Source organism: Meriones unguiculatus, chromosome 21 (assembly GCF_030254825.1).
Source record: "Meriones unguiculatus strain TT.TT164.6M chromosome 21, Bangor_MerUng_6.1, whole genome shotgun sequence".
Taxonomy (NCBI): Eukaryota; Metazoa; Chordata; class Mammalia; order Rodentia; family Muridae; genus Meriones; species Meriones unguiculatus.
In genome coordinates, this window is record NC_083368.1 from 4,295,044 (window position 1) to 4,309,829 (window position 14,786).

General features: G+C 40.7%; 1 protein-coding gene across 6 annotated transcripts in view; it reads left to right on the top strand.

The window, feature by feature from the left end:
* The window catches only part of Abcg2 (ATP binding cassette subfamily G member 2 (Junior blood group)), a 114,504-nt gene that overhangs the window by 56,819 nt on the left and 42,899 nt on the right, over positions 1-14,786 (top strand). Inside the window, exons 1-2 of one of the 6 annotated variants that reach the window (XM_060374179.1) lie at positions 964-1,176; positions 8,058-8,188. The exons of 2 other annotated variants lie outside the window; for them this stretch is intronic. The gene's annotated coding sequence lies outside the window, so the exon portion shown is untranslated. Of the gene's footprint in view, positions 1-931; positions 1,177-2,356; positions 2,373-8,057; positions 8,189-14,786 lie in introns of those variants that run through there. 3 more of the 6 variants (XM_060374178.1, XM_060374177.1, XM_060374183.1) reach the window with 3 other exon arrangements.

The following is a 14,786-nucleotide window of genomic DNA, read 5'->3' on the forward strand; positions in this document are numbered from 1 at the left end:
CAGGTTATTTTTTTTTATTGTTAAACAGTGTTGTATTGAAGTTCACAAGTTCACAATTGTCAACTTACCACAAGCTAGAGCCATCTGAGAACAGGGAATCTTAACTGGGAAAGCCTCCTTAAGATGCGGCTGTAGGCAAGCCTGGAAGGCATTTTCTTAATTAGTGAGGGCCCAGCCCATTGCAGGTGGGCACTATCCTGGGCTTGTGGTTTTGAATTCTATCATAAAAACAAAACAGGACAAAGTGAGGGAGCCAGTAAGCAGCACTCCTCTGTGTCAGCTCCTGCCTCCAGATTCTTGCCTGTGAGTTCCTGCCCTGATTGCTTTCAATGGTTGACTGGTGTGCAAGTGTAAACAGAATAACCCCTTGTCCCCCCAAGTTGTTTTTGGCTATGGTGTTTCAGCACAGCAATGGAGACCCTAAGACTGCAGCCATAGCTGGTACTCCTCAGGATTACCTGAACTTTGGAAGTTTCGCACGCATGAGAGGTGAATTTCCTGTCTTCCAGGTTATATCTGTCTTTCTAAGGCGTTGAACTGCCCCTACTCTAGTCGTACATCCACCTAAGATAAGTCCCCAACTTCTAGCAAAGGGTCCTTCCATTCTTGGCAGCTGTCTGGTAAAGTCTCCAAACAAGGGAGGACTCGGGTAACTTGAGGAGCAGAGCCCCTTCTCTCATCAGGAGGCCATCTACCCCATCTCCATAAATCCCGGGAAAGTGCACACAGGGTGCAGCCTGCCTCGATCATAATAGTAATTTGCCTAAGTTGAATCTTCGCGATCTTGCGATTCCTCCAAGTTCAGGAGAGTGAAGGAACTAGGTGACCCCAAGCGCAGGGCCTGGCCTCCTCCACAGTGCAGGAAGCCCCCCGCCCACGTGTGTCCAGCGGCTCCTGGGTAAGGCTTCCCTGAGCACTATTGGCCCGGCGGCGCAAGCTGACGTCACCGGCCGAGCCTTAGGCGCCTGAGAAGGCGAGCAGACACTCCGGGCAGGCGGGCGTGTGCAGGTCAGCGTGCAAGTCCGAGCAGCTTAGTCGCTGCTCCTCCCCGGACTGCAAGGCGAGCAGAGTGCGGGAGGCCCGGTGAGTGTGCCTGGAGCCGAGCAGGAGTAGCGGGACTGCGGGTCGAGCAGTGCGGGCAAGGGGGCCGCTGCGTCTCCGGAATAGATTCTGAAAGTGAGTAGGAAATGCGAACTGACACTTTGGTCATTTCTCCCCCAGACGCTTGTGTGGTGATAGCGGGTCTTACTGTTCAGGACGTGAGGATAAAGTCCAACCCGATTTGCTCCAAATGTTTGAAAGGTGTAGGTGCTCTTGGACGGATTGATTAAACTGGCTGAGTGAAGTCAGTACCATAGGTGGAGAAGTTTTCAAGGGGACTGAACCACCTGTTCTTAACACCCCACTCTACCCCACCTGCGAAGCCTAAAGTTTGTCAATTTTAGGTGTCTTGTTCCTTGGCTCCCTCTCTGTGGAGATTGAGCCTTACTTTTATTGTTAATTTTTGCCTTACATTTTGTTCTTTGACAATTTCATTCGTCGATATACTGCATCCTTATTGCTTTTTACAATTGTCTACTTTTACTGTTTTTTGTTTTGTTTTGTTGTCCGTAGAGTGGAGATATTTCTATGATTTATAGGCTAGCTTGTATCTCGAGCTTATATATTCTCCTGCACCAGCCATTCCATGGAACCATCACGAAGTTATTGTCATTGAGTTCTAATAATTAACTTAAAAAGGTAACCAGCTTTTTACAGTAGTTACTAAAATAACACTGAAAAACTTTCTGTGGATAGTTGAGTCTTTGTTTTATCGTTGATTTTTGCCTTTGCTTTACTGTTGTTACCCATTTGCTGGGAAGCCATTGAGAGATTTTGATCTCATGATTTATTTACAAAGACAAATGAAGTATTTAGGGAATCAATGGTGGTAGTATAGCAGTTGTTTAAAATATAGATGAATGGATATGGATAGACAGTAATTTCCCGCTCCAGTGATGATTAATCTCAACGAGTATGTTGAGTATTTTCTCAGGAAGAGCAAATGCTATCTTGATAAGATTAGAGACCCTATGGAAGCTGGGTTGATCTCTGGGTTGTGACTGTTGAGCCTGGGGGAATGGCTAAAAGTTAAGCTCAGGTCGCATCCGGTAAGTGACCATTCCTAAATTCAAGTTCTCCTGCAGGGTAAAGAGGAAGTTTCTAGGAAGTACTAAGTTTTGTGGCTTCCCTCTGAAGACCTCCAGGTGGATGTTTACAAAGAACGAGAAGAGCCTCTGAGGGCTCTAGGACTCCTAACTGTCCTTGCCCAGCAGATCTGTCCTGGTTTGCGGCTCACCGGTGATTATACTGGAGAAAAGAAGGGACAGAAAGTAAGGAACAGCAGAGTTATTTTAAAAGGAGAAGAAAGCATTTCACCTTTCATGAGCCATTCCATTAATTTGACTTAAAATCTTCATCTCCTTGGAATAATTACAAGGAGTAGACTTTAGCATGGTCTAAACGGCTTTCTGTATGGAATGTTTTCACAGCCACTGTCATGCTCACAGCCAAGCTACCAGGCAGGCATTTTAAGCACAAATTCATAGAGAAGGAAATCTAGAGTTCCCAGGCGAAAAGGGGTACTGAGCTTTTATCAGTGTTCAGCATGTCTGTCAGTCGCTCTCTTTTTTTTTTTTATCTTACTCTTTCTCCTCCCATTCCTTCCCTTCATCTTCTTTCTTCTCTCCCTCCTCTCTGCCTAACCTAAGTATGTTGGGGGGAGGGCAGAGGACAACCTCAGGTGTCCTTTCATAGGCCACCCACTATGTCACCCTGTTTTCTGAGAGGGTCCCACACTAGTCTGGAGCTCACGGGGTAGACTTGGCTGGCTTATCAGTTAGCCCTTTCTCTGCCTACTGCTACCTCACCAGCATTGGGATAACAACTCAGGTCTTAATGTTTGCAAGTACTCTACTGACTGAGTTGTGTCCTTGGTCCATGAACGTACATTTTCTGTATATCCTGCAAGTCCTCAGAGTAGCTCACTATAAAGGCATGCAGGAAGAAGAGAACATGAGTTGATTGGGAAACACAGAATGAACTTTGCCCTATGTACTGTGCCATTCCTTTTCTGTCATTGTTAAATAAACTACTTCACATCTGTACTACAGTTTCTTCTTAAGACCAGGAAATACAGGAGTTTGTTAGCATGACCCATATTTTATTTAAGGGACCCTGAATGAGTCAGTTGAAGTTCCAGGAAAGTGGGCTGTGAATATTTCGTGTTTTTGTCTGACTTGTCACTAGAAATGTTAAATGATTAAGTTGTTCAAGCTTTCATACTATGTAAGTATTAAGCGAATAGAGTCATGACCTGGAAAAAGTTTAAAGTGCTAGCGACCGAAGACAACATATTGTTTAGAAACTATAAAATATATTTATCTGTAATAACATATTTATTTTATTATTTAAATTATATTTATGTGTGTCTAAAATACTATATTAAATATAATTTACAATTGCCATCCATATGAAACTCATTGAGATAGCATTTTATAATAATTAAAATCTCTTGTATGTCTTATTTACAGTACAACTTAGTTCATACTATCCACATTTCAAGTCACATATAGCTAGTGGGTCCTATTTTAGGTATCACAAAGACATTAAATTGATACACTGATAGACATTAATTTAGGCTGCATTTTAATCTGCAACTTTATTTGTAGTTTTAGCCTCTTGCTTTAAATTAGTACAAATTTGTTTCTAACAATTACTAGTTATAAACACAGGAAGAATACAGTTGCAGGAAGAGTAGAAATGGAGAAAATAGGACTTCCCCATTATTTCTGTATGTACCGGCAGTGGTAGGGAAGCTAAGAGACCCCCTGTTATCTAACACCCTGTGATCTAACTTAGATTAATAATCTCTCTGACCCTTTGCTCCCTTTCCATAATGTGGATGGCGTTACTGTGGCACAGTACAAAATATATTTGATCTTTCCCTCTTCCTAGTCAGAGATATCCCAAAATTAAGTCTTAGTATCTTCTGACATTTTGTGTCTTTTGTTATTCTTAATGAGGTTGGGTTCCAAAGATTCATCACTGAGTTACACCCCCAAACCCCAGCCAGAGGGCCTACTTTGTTCACATCCCAGTTTGTATGAGTGAGGTAGCCTAGGATGGGGCTCAAAGATAGCCTTAGGGTGGGTACAGTCTCAGAAATGCCTGGTGATGAGAATTAAGACTTTGGCTCCACCTGTGGACCTCTGGAAAGGGAGGAAGGAAAGGAGGCTGGTGGTTCAACTTTATAAAACTTCAGTAGTAATATCTGAACAGAAAGATTCACTTGCCTGATAAACGCATTGATACCCTGGGACTGGGACATCTCTCAGCTATGTGGGATAAAAGTTAAAAGCTGTCTTGCTGAGGACCATAACTGGTGTTCCTGAGAGTAGATATTTTTCTTGTCATTCATTCCTGTCCTTTATAACAACTATTCTTTTTTATTATTTCTTTTTATTATTTTATTAATTACAATTTATTCACTTTGCATCCCCCCTGTAGCTCCCTCCCTCCTGCCCTTCCAGTCCCACTCTCTCTCCCTCACTTCACTGATAAGGGAGGTCCTCCTCCCCTTCCCTCTGATCCTAGTCTATCAGGTCTCATCAGTAGTGGCTGCATTGTCTTCCTCTGTGGCCTGGTAAGGCTGCTCCCCCCTTAGGGGGAGGTGATCAAAGAGCAGGCCAATCAGTTCTTGTCAGAGACAGTCCTTGTCCCCATTACTATTATCCACTTGGACACTGAACTGCCATGGGCTACATTTGTGCAGGGGTTCTAGGTTATATCCATGAATGGTCCTTGGCTGGAGTAAAATATATTTATCTGTAATAACATATTTATTTTATTATTTAAATTATATTTATGTGTGTCTAAAATACAGTCTCAGAAAAGACCCCTGTGCCCAGACTTTCTGAATGGGGATTGAGTATCTTAGCCAGAGTCATCCTCCTTGATTAGCTTCCTTAGGTGTACAGATTTTAGTACGTTTATCCTATATTTTATGTCTAATAGCCACTTATGTCTATTCTTTTGTTTGAGTTTGTGCTTTTGTGAAAGGTTCTCACCATGTAGCTAGCTGTTGTTAGCCTGGAACTTGCTATCTAGAGCAGGCTGGCCTTGAACTTGCAGCCATCCCCTTTCCCCTGCTGAGATTATAGATTATAGATCTACTGCTGAGATTATAGATTATAGATTGACAGCTCAGCTATCAATGTCCTTTGTAAACTAAGAACAGTGTCTCTCTGCATTCTGTGAACCTGTCATTTTTATCCAACCCAAGGGAGGCTGTGGGAAAAGCTTTTATAACCAGTCATTTAGCAGTACAGCTAACAGCCCACTACTTGGATTGCTGTCTGAAGAAGGGGTCATCTTATGGGACTGAGCCCTTATTTGATGGCTAAGTAGATAGAGTTAATACATATTGTTGGACTATTGGATACCAAAGCTGGTGTTTGTGGGAAGTTACAAGGTGTATGTGCCAATCCAGTTACAAGAATGTTCCTTTTTGTGAGTGTAGAAGAGAAACTGTGTGTTTCAAATATCCAGTATACCTCCTGTGAGACTTTAAGTAGTAAAATGTATACTTAAGTTACAGAGCAACAGGCTGCAATCTAGTAGTATAACTTGTTGTGACTAAAATTAATAGTATAGTTTTAAATTCATACCAGCCCACTCACCACCACCTTTAAATCTATGCTAAAAAAAAAAAATAATTTATTTGGCATGCATGGGACTGGTTTACAAAGTGAAGAAGTAGCCACCTTAGGCAGTGGGTCCTTTCCAGTACTTTTAGCTACTTAATTTCCCTAAATGTGCATTACATCTTGAATTCCAGATATAGATACAGATCTCCCTTCTCCCAGGAAAATGCGCTCAATCTTTCTTCAGCACTCCACCTGTGGAAGCAGAGTAGTTATCCCCAAAGGTCATAAGTACTTATCTCCAATAACAGCTTTTCCTCTTAGAGATTATTCAAGAGGCTTGCGCTTTCAACAGAAAAGAATTGCCACCCTTTCCTTCATTCTTTCACTCCAAGTGTGAAAAGATGCAATAGAATGCCAGGTTATATTCTCTCATCATAGGTCAGAGGTATTCTCTGAAGCTTGGGTGATAGGAGGGCAGCTTCAGCTAATCATAAATTATGAGTTTCAAGACATTTTATATGTTTTTTTTTTTTATAAAATAGTACTCTGCAATAATATAAGTTTGACTGAATTATATAAATTTGGATTTAAAATGTCTTCAAAATTAAAAATTATGCTTTCAATATAAACATTGAAAATGTTGTTTATTTTTATTAGTCTTAATTTTGAGGCATTTGTTGACTTAACTAAAAAAGCTGCAAATAAAGAACACAGCTGCCTAGTCCCGAGCAGTCGCTGGTACCATGCGTAGCTACCACAGCTGGCCGAGCTAACCATCTGATGTTAGCGCAGTACTGTAGTGCCCATCACTGGATTTCACTTTCTTTTATCTTTCCATTGTTCTTATCTAGGATTCATGTGAACTTGCCACATTATAATTAATTACTATATGTTTGGTTTCTTTTAATATGTATGCTTTCAATGTATAAACCACACCTTATTTTATTCCTGATCTCAACGGGAGAGAGGATGAATGTGTACAGTACATCTCCTTTGTATTCGATACTTTCTCTGATTTGGAGGAACAGTTTCATGAAATAAAGTCTTGCCTAAGTGTATCCTATTAGTATCCCAGGGGTGTGAGAGGCCGATATATCATCTTGCCGATAATCACTTTGATGATGGAGTTTGAGAGACCAAAAAGATAAAAAATTAGCAACTATTATTAAGGCCTGAACTATGTGGGTGGAGAAGTCTAGTAATGCCCTGAGGGGAAGGACCACCTTACTGCATTCTTTCCCCACCCACGAGAGAAACAGTTGCTAAGAAACTGGCCCATCCCCTAGGGAGGGACACCAGGTCGTTATGGTCTGGGGACCTTCCTATATAGCCAGTCAACACAAAATGTAGCATTTTGACCAATAGATGCTTGCAGGCAGGAATCGCCCCTGCCTTGGGCATGCTGGGAGGGACCAGAATCTATATATCACCCAACTAATCTGGGCGCAGCGCGCTCAGCTCCCACCCCTCGGCGGTGGGTGTTGTGGGCCCAAGTTGCAGCTTGTAATTTACAATAAAAAGACCCTCATGTGTTTTGCAACAGAGTTGATTCCTGTAGATCTTTGGGGGCTTGCAAACTGGGTGTAACAAGTTCACTTTTCCCTTTATGAATCAAGTGTGTCTGAGGAGATACACTTTGTTTCTTGTTTCTCCTTAAATTGCTGGTCAGTGATTTGGGCACCCACTTGGGGAACATGTTGCACTTTTTAATTGTTTTAGTGATATATATTTTAAAGGAGCTTCACTCTTTTGTTTCTCTAAGGAACAGTTAGCATTACCTTTCCTTATTTAACTATTTATGTCAGTTTTGACTTGTGGAATTTGATTTTGTTTTTTGGGTCATTGTCATGACCGCCTCGACCAGCAAGGAAGACGCAACCACCAGTTCTTCCTCAAGCAGTTTAGTCAGGCCTTTGCAAGCTTCTTCTCCCCCCATACCCCTGGCCCTTCCCAATTATATAGGCAACCACATCAGCCAATCACAGCCAACCACGCTCACTCATCAGACCTGCAGCAGGCAGCCAATGGGCCAGTGCCACGCTCGCCTTGACCAAATTTTGTTTATCAGCAGTCAGTACATCCGGCAGGTGCCATCTTTTAGGCTCGGCAACTTAATAGCCTAATAGCCACGGCTTGCCACAGGTCATAATCCAATATTATCCCTATTTGATTTGCTGCTCAAATTGTCCCAGCTTTTGACACAGGTGTGATGCTATGCATTGTTGCACATTCACCACTACCGTCATTTTCCGAATATTTCCTTCTCTAGTATCACAAACACTTAAAGGCTCACGCTCACGTCTCAAACCTGGCACTCTGCTTATGTCCATTTAGAATGATACTGAAAACTGAGTTTGTTTCTGGTCCCAGGCAGCCTCCGAGTCTCTGTTTCATGCTGTGCGTAGAATCCAGGGCCTTTGCATCTGTGCATGCTCGTAGAGTCTCTCCCTCCACGTGTGATCTCCACCCAGACTACTACTACATTCAGCTTCCTGTATTAGGTAAGACCTGATGATCGACCTCAATTCAGGTGCCCTTTAATATGAGAAAGAGATAAAATTGGCAAGATTTAGGAGTCTGAGTGGATGGCCAGTTTTTTTATTGTTGTTTAATTTTTTAATTTAATTTTATTTTTTTATTAATTACACTTTATTTACTTTGTATCCCCCCTGTAGTTCCCTCCCTCCTTCCCTCCCACACCCTCCTTTCCTCCTCCTTCTCCACGCATGCCCCTTCCCAAGTCCACTGGTAGGGGAGGACTTCTTTTCCTTCCTTCTGATCCTAGTCAATTAGGTCTCATCAGGAGTGGCTGAATTGTCTTCCTCTGTGGCCTGGTAAGGCTGCTCTCTCCTCAGGGGGAGGTGATCAAAGAACAGGACAATCAGATTATGTCAGAGACTGTCCCTGTTCCCATTACTATGGAACCCACTTGGACACTGAACTGTCATGGGCTACATCTGTGCAGGGGTTCTGGGTTATCTCCATGCATGCTACTTGGTTGGAGTATCAGTCTCAGGAAAGACCCCTGTGCCCAGATTTTTTGGATCTGTTGCTCTCCTTGTGGACCTCCTGTCCCCTCCAGGTCTTACTAACTCCCACTTCTTTCATAAGATTCTCTGCAATCTCCTCAAAGGTTGGCCATAAGTCTCAGCATCTGCTTGATAGTCTGCAGGACAGAGCCTTTCAGAGGCCGTCTGTATGGCCAGTTTTTGTTTTTTTAATCAAATGTTGATCTGATAAGTATTATAAGACAAACACTCCACAGATTAGCATCTGTTTATGAGGCTCTGGTAGGGAACTAGGAATATTTTTTAGCTTAGCAACTTCATTAAGCCGTATACAGACTGATAACTGAATGTATATGAAAGGAGGTTGTGTAGAGACTCTGAGATTTTCAGTGTCCTTACATCAGTTGTGAAGCCTTTTCTCCTCAGCGTTATCTTTGGGCAAGTCTTTAAACTTGCCTCTTCCTTCTCAAAATAAATGAAAGTCCTGCACAATATTTTTATTTCCTTTGCTTTTTTAATGTTCAGAACACAATGTAATGGGCACAGAATTTAAGACACTCCCTCTGTTTCTTTAACCTTTTGTTGAATTTATAATGGTGAAGTGTTGAGGAAAATTTCAAATAAGTGTTGATGCTACTCCTGTTAGCAGTGGCACAGGACTGCAGAGGTGTATTGCAGAGGGCACAGCTTGCACCAAGCACTAGAAACCAGAGTTGTAAACATGCCAGCTTTCTTCTTCAGAGGAAGCAGATGACACCATTTATCCAGAAGCCTGGAGTGCATGTTGTCTGATAACCTGGTATCTTTTGCTAATCTATGGAGCCAGCCTTTAACCAAATCCTCCAATATCCTGAGCAATCCTCTGAGTCAGTAGAACCATCCTTATGTTTATTAGAATCCATTCCTCCCTAGGCCCTTAACCTGAGCATTGTTTACCAGCCAATAGAACTCATTCTTAGGGCAAAGGTCACAGCTGCTTTTGGAAAGAGATGAACCTTGCAAGGGAATTTTGATGTAGCCATGCCTAAAGGTTTGTTGTGGTAATTGTCAGTTGGAAACTTTCCCCAAGGTTTGAGTATGTGTAAATGTGTAAGAAAGTAAGGCAGTTGGTCATTCTTAAGAAGTTTTAACCCACTGCCTTCTAAAGCCATGTCTACTGTGTTTTATTGTTTTCCTCACCATGATTGTTGCTCTGCCAGCTGTGAGGCTGGGATCTCCTACAATGCTTTATTGGATTTAAGATGATGTGATAATTTGAGAAACAGTGCTGATACTGACCTGATTTGCTATTTACACTTATTGACATCTGATTGTGATTACATTTATTGAATTAAAAACTGGAAATGAACAGGCATATTGACTTTAATGTAGCAGACATTATTAGACACATATTTGACTCTTGGGGAAGGACTGAGTTGTAGAGCCCATGCTCTGTAGCTTCCTGCAAAATTCTAATTCAGAAATTGAACTTCATATTTGCCTGGTTCTCTTGGTTTTGCTTTGGATTGGAGGATCTAAAATTCTTTGATCACTCCTCCTTCCCTGCTCTTCATCTTCCCAGGAAGACAACTAGGGTTAGGGTTGGAATTCTAAGATGGTATTGTTTATGTCCTTACCTTTCAAAAACCGGAAGCCAATTTCCCCATTTATGTTTATTTTCCGTCTATATTTTAATGTAGTTTAGTAACAACCACTATATTCCTAGTTGAGCTTTAAGATCTCATCCTTCCCCCGATGGCTAGTAATTTTAATATCTGTGGCACATTGTGTGTCTTTTATTTATAGGAATCATTGAGAAAAAGGCAGTAGCTATAATCTGCTGGCAAATTCAGTTTTTCTGAATTACGAATTATACTTGTAATTAATTTTGTCTTGTTGAGACACTATCTCATAAACTAGTAAGGGATGGTCTTGTACTTACTCTTACTCTTTTTTTTTTTTTTTGTTCTGTATTTTCTTTCTTTTTTTTTTTTTTTTTTTCAATGTAGTTTATTCAGGAACCTTGAACAATCTTCTGACCCTGGGGAAAGCCAGCCCACTTTAAATAGCCTCTGGGTAGCCAACCTCAGCATGCCACGTGGGCAATGCAGATAGGTCCACATACATGGAAGCAAGCCAGATCCTCGGCCTTAGCCAAATGAGGAGTTGTTTGTGACAGAGAGCACTCACCATTGGGAAGGTGGAAGGCGGAAACCAGCTCCATCTTTCAGGCGTGGCATTACGCAGCTCTCTACAGTTCCCCCTTTTTGTTTTAGACGCATCAGGCATTACTCTTACTCTTACTTAATACCACTAACTCTAAGTAGTAAGGAGGATGATCCTCCTCCTTCTATTTCCCAAGTGCTGGGATTATAGGTTTGCCTGATTTTTCTTTTCTTTTCTTTTTTTTTTTCTAGAAATTGTAGGTTTGCAAGGTAATCTAAAGGAAATGCAAGTATGAGCAGGAGTCTTGCATTTACAGATACATAAGAGAGAGCTGAAGGTAAAGGCCTTTGCTAGAAAGTTCTGGTTCTGTGATCTGGGCTGAGTAGTTAAAGCTGTAACTTAAATATTTGTATTCATAATTAGTGACCTTTCAAACTCATAAGGAGAGCTTTAAGTAGATGCTGTGGTACCTATTAATGTTATGTTGTTTTGCTTTTTTTCCTTTTCTCTTGTTTGTGTTTGGAATACAAATAGAAAAAGTAGTACGACAAAACAGTATGAAATTCACCTCAGTAATAAATTTGGTGCTTGATAAAATTGTATGGCTTCTCTTTAGAGGTAAGACCTGATTCTTTGTGATTCCCCTCATTTGTTTTGCCTGAGGAAACAGATTGATTTCAGCAAATAGAAGACAGTTGTGAAAGCAGAGTATTTTCTTTAGGCTCTACGAACTTTGCTGATGTTACAGATTTGTTATTTCCAGCTGGAAGAATGTAGCAGTTACCTAGCAGGTGTTCACTTTAAATTTTATTTAGGCGTTTGATAATTTTGAAAGAAATATAATACTCCTTTAAGACTTCTTAAACATCTCTGTGTGCATGCATGTGTGAGTACGTGCTTGCATGTGTGCCTGACACAATGAATGTGGGGAGGTCAAAAGACAACTTGGAGTTGGTTCTTTTCCCTGAAACCTGTGGGTTCTGGGGATTAAATTTAGGTTATTAAGCAGCAACTACTACCCAGTGTTTCACCAGCCCTGTTTTGTACTATTTATAAATGCAGGAATGAACTTATTTGATATAAGATAGAAAATCTTACAGCTTTATAAAGTTGTTTATAAATAATCCAAAAATAAAAATATATCCCCAAACTAGAAATAATATAAGCTTGCATTATCTAATTCAATATCATATGTAGAAATTGAATTGAAATTAAGGAAGTCTGAATTTCTCAGTCACATTCCCTGATTCGGGTGCTTCATATGCATTAGGTGAATGTGTTGGTGGGCAGTGTTTGATTCTCCTTACAGTCTGTCTCCTGAGTGTTCCTGAGGGAAGCAGAAGGAAGTGGAGACATTTTTTTTAATTGAAAATAGATTTTTAAAAATGCAACATATTTCGATTATCGTTTCCCCTCACACAACCCCTACCTACCCAAAACAGACATCTAAAGAATAATAATGGTAATAAAATAAAATAAAATAAAATTAGATAATAGGAAAACACAGCAGAATAGAACAAAACAAACAAAAACAGAGCCAAAGAAAAAGCTCAAAAAACACTTATATAAGCATACATTTACTCATGCAAAAATCCCATGAAAACACAAAACTGGAAACCATGATATAGAACAAAGGACCTGTAAGGTTTAAAAAAAAAATGCTCTGACAAACCATTCTGAGACAGAGAAATTCCAATACTGCCATTGAATCATTTTGTGTTGGGCATCTTCTAGTGGGCACAGGGCCTGGTCTTAACAGTGGTTTGTACCCCAGTGAGACTCTGTTGGAGAAAAGTAATTTTTTCTTTGTTACCAGTTATCCATAGAAGACAGCTGCTGGGTTAGGATGGGACCTATGCCCCTGTCCCTCTCAGCTCTGGGGCAGATAGCTTTTAACCTAATTATCTGCAATACTGAAAACAAAGACTTGTATTTGTGAACTCTTTTCTCCATCAAGAACCAGGTTTTTGGGAAGTCATCTCTTATATTATTTGCTAGCTCACGGCTGCTAATTTTGAGCTTTGGCCAGTGTGTTCCTGTAGCCGGTTCTCCCTGATCTTAATGTAAGACATAGATAGCATCAGGACTCAGGATTCAGTCCCTGAATGTCATTGTCTATGGGATAATAGAGGGAAAACTCTTTTTCCTTCTCAGGTTGAATATGGGAATTGAATTGAGAAGAACCAGGTCAGAAAGGGAATTATAACTGCACATTGAGAGATAAGTATAAATCAAAGGGGGGAGATAAAATTGGGGCCTATTTCCTCGTTTATTATTTGAGACAGGGTCTCTCCATACCCAACCTGGCCTTGAATTCCTGAGATCCTCCCGCCTAAACCTGCTGAGTGCTAGGACCACAGACCCATGCTTCACCCTCCTCATTCAACATGTTCATCATGAAATGGGCAGTGGGGAGGGGCAGTTATGAGAAAAGAAACCACTTTAATATAATCAGGGCTTGAATCTACACCATGGCTCAGTGCATAAAGCCACCCTGAGTTCAATCCTTAGGTCCCACATGGCAGAAGGAGAGAACTGACTTCTGTAAGTTGTTGTTTGGCTTCCTACACGAGCAAGTGGGTGTGCAGACACATACTCAATAATGCACACAGATAAATGTAATAAGATATTTTTTTCAGGACAGTGTATGGAAGATGTGGTAGTTCTGTGTCAGTGTCTGCAACTGGAGTGGGCCCCCTTCAAGTTGACAGTCTGGAAAGGATTTAGGAAAACACTTCTTTTGGAGACTTTACTTTAGGCAGAGAAGGGTTTGGGGAAATCTGAGCATCTTAGTTCAAAGTTGTAGTCCTCCTCCTTACTGTGGTCTTAGGAGTTCACTCCCTGTGAATATGTCCAGGCCTCTCCTATGTACTCTAACCCATTTGACAATCTATTTTATTTCTGCTGAGTGTCTGCCAAGACAGTCATTGATTGAGAATAGTGCACATAGTAAGTTGGTCAGAAAGTCTAACTGGGAGGAGTGAGCTGGCAAACTAGGAGTGAAGGAAAATGTCTTTATTCACATATTGGTAACTTGGTAGAATGCTTGACTGTGTTGGTGAGGAAGGCAAGAAGATCACATAGAAGAGAGAAGATTTAGGATGGGAAGCCAAAGATGTTTCTCCCATGGACTGTGAAATTGTTTTAGCTCCCAGTGTATTAAACTTTACATTTGTGTTCATTGATAATTCTGTGAAAAACAGTTCTTATTTGTATGATATATTCATTAAATCTAGATATGTTGCAGAGGATGCCAGAAAACACCACACCAAAATACAGCTATTGCAGTATGTGGATTGAGTATAGGCCCTTTATAAGTCTGTGGATGGTGGTAAAACTCACTACATTCCCTCCAGCTGCATATAAAGACTCTATATTTTGTAATGCAAGTTTACATTTATAAAAGGAGTTTATGTTTATAAAAGGAGTTTATATTTCTGTAGGTTACAGATGGTCTTTGGGGAGACTTAATGGTACAACCGCTCTTACCAGCCTTAGCTCTCCTCCTTTTAGCTTTTCAAGATTGCAATCAGAAGCCCAAATTCTTCCCTTTAACCCACGGAGGGAGGAGGTCTTCAACCATTTGGCCCATCTTAGAGTATCATTGTTTTGTGTGTGAAGTTTCTATGCAGAGTAAATCAAGCCTTAAACTTTTCCCACTCAGCCCTCTTTTACCTGAGAGACTTGTTAATGTTATACCTGGTAGGGAATGAAGTTGTATGGGTATACAAGCCAATACTTAATGCAAATAAAACATTAATAAATTATTTAATTTTTTAAAATTTATATTTTTATAGTGTTTTTGAGAATTTTAAACACAAGTACTATATTTACATCATCTCGCCCTTCCATCTTCACCTTCAACTCCTGTTGTGTGTCCTCCCTCTCATATTAACTTCTTTAATTTCATGTGCTTGCCTGCATATGTGTGTGTCTGTGTACATGT